Genomic DNA, 2517 nt, shown 5'->3' on the forward strand with positions numbered 1-2517 from the left:
TGAGAATCCCGAGTTGTCCCTCGCAACTAGGCAGGAGTCCTGACGTCGCTGAACACACATGTGGCTGGAAGGGCCATCCCCGTCGTAACTCGAGAATATACCCCAGGTTCCCGCCGCAACTCGAGAAAAACCATGAGACTTCCCCCTCGCCGCGAGATGAGGCGCGATTCCCCTGCACTGCGTTCAGAGCAATTCCGTGTTGCACATCACACATGAAAGGAGACTTGATTTCCTTGATGGCACTCCAGAGAAACCCCAAGAACACTGTTTCAAGGCTAAAGGGATCCTGAGGTCACTGTAGCAACACGAAAGAGCTCCGTGGCCCAAAAATCAACTCGAGATGAGAGGGTAGTCCCTGGCTTCGACTCCAGAGGAATACCACCTTACCACAAGCACCTCAAGAGGAAGCTTCTCTCAGCTCTAGGTATGTGAGAGGGACCCTGAGTTTGCGGCCTCAAGTGGAATGGACACTGCGATGCCCTGACTCGAAGTAAGGCCGGATATCCCTGCAGTGACTTGAATGCAGGCTCGTCTTGCATCTCCCAAGACGAAAGGATGTCTGAATCCCCTGTGGAGACCACAGAGAAAGACCTAGTTCCCCACCTCATCGCGACCGGAGGCCTCACATCCTTTGAAAACTCCAGAGGTACGCGGAGATCAGTGCCTCCAAAGGAGACGATGCCTGACTCCTTGTGAAACTTGATAGGAGTCCCAGGATTCCTGTGGCACATGGAAAGGGACCCTTGGTCTCCCGCCTCAGCTGGAGAGGCGTCCCAATTGCCCTGCCAAGCCTCGAGGAGAATCCCGAGTTTCCCTCACAACTAGGCAGGAGTCCTGACGTCGCTGAACAAACACGTATGTGGAAGGGCCATCCCCGTCGTAACTCGAGAATATACCCCAGGTTCCCGCCGCAACTCGAGAAAAACCATGAGACTTCCCCCTCGCCGCGAGATGAGGCCCGATTCCCCTGCAATGTGTGCAGAGCAATTCCGTGTTGCACATCACACGTGAAAGGAGCCTTGATTTCCTTGATGGCACTCCAGAGAAACCCCAAGAACACTGTTTCAAGGCTAGAGGGTTCATGAGGTCACTGTAGCAACACGAAAGTGCTCCGTGGACAAAAATCAACTCGAGATGAGAGGTTAGTCCCTGGCTTCAACTCCAGAGGAATACCACCTTACCACAAGCACCTCAAGAGGAGGCATCTCTCAGCTCTAGGTATGTGAGAGGGACCCTGATTTTGCGGCCTCAAGTGGAATCGGCACTGCGATGCCCTGACGCGAAATAAGGCCGGATATCCCTGCAGTGACTTGAATGCAGGCTTTCCTTGCATCTCCCAAGACGAAAGGATGTCTGCATCCCCTGTGGAGACCACAGAGAAAGACCTAGTTCCCCCCTCATCGCGAACGGAGGCCTCACATCCTTTGAAAACTCCAGAGGTACGCGGAGATCAGTGCCTCCAAAGGAGACGATGCCTGACTCCTCGTGAAACTTGATAGGAGTCCCAGGATTCCTGTGGCACGTGGAAAGGGACCCTTGGCCTCCCGCCTCACCTGGAGAGGGGTCCCAATTGCCCGGCCAAGCCTCGAGGAGAATCCCGAGTTGTCCCTCGCAACTAGGCAGGAGTCCTGACGTCGCTGAACACACACGTGGCTGGAAGGGCCATCCCCGTCGTAACTCGAGAATATACCCCAGGTTCCCGCCGCAACTCGAGAAAAACCATGAGACTTCCCCCTCGCCGCGAGATGAGGCCCGATTCCCCTGCACTGCGTGCAGAGCAATTCCGGGTTGCACATCACACATGAAAGGAGTCTTGATTTCCTTGATGGCACTCCAGAGAAACCCCAAGAACACAGTTTCATGGCTAGAGGCATCCTGAGGTCACTGTAGCCACACGAAAGAGCTCCGTGGACCAAAAATCAACTCGAGATGAGAGGTTAGTCCCTCGCTTCGACTCCAGTGGAATACCACCTTACCACAAGCACCTCAAGAGGAGGCTTCTCTCAACTCTAGGTATGTGAGAGGGACCCTGAGTTTGCGGCCTCAAGTGGAATGGACACCGCGATGCCCTGACTCGAAATAAGGCCGGATATCCCTGCAGTGACTTGAATGCAGGCTCGTCTTGCATCTCCCAAGACGAAAGGATGTCTGAATCCCCTGTGGAGACCACAGAGAAAGACCTAGTTCCCCAACTCATCGGGACGGGAGGCCTCACATCCTTTGAAACTCCAGGGGTACCCGGAGATCAGTGCCTCCAAAGGACACGATGCCTGACTCCTCGTGAAACTTCATAGGAGTCCCAGGATTCCTGTGGCACGAGGAAAGTGTCCCTTGTTCTTCCGCCTCAGCTGGTGAAGCGTCCCAATTGCCCTGCCAAGCCTCGAGGAGAATCCCGAGTTGTCCCTCGCAACTAGGCAGGAGTCCTGACGTCGCTGAACAAACACGTGGCTGGAAGGGCCATCCCCGTTGTAACTCGAGAATATACCCCAGGTTCCCGCCGCAAGTCGAGAAAAACCA

The sequence above is a fragment of the Cervus elaphus genome, chromosome 22 (genome assembly GCF_910594005.1).
Source record: "Cervus elaphus chromosome 22, mCerEla1.1, whole genome shotgun sequence".
In the NCBI taxonomy this organism is placed as follows: domain Eukaryota; kingdom Metazoa; phylum Chordata; class Mammalia; order Artiodactyla; family Cervidae; genus Cervus; species Cervus elaphus.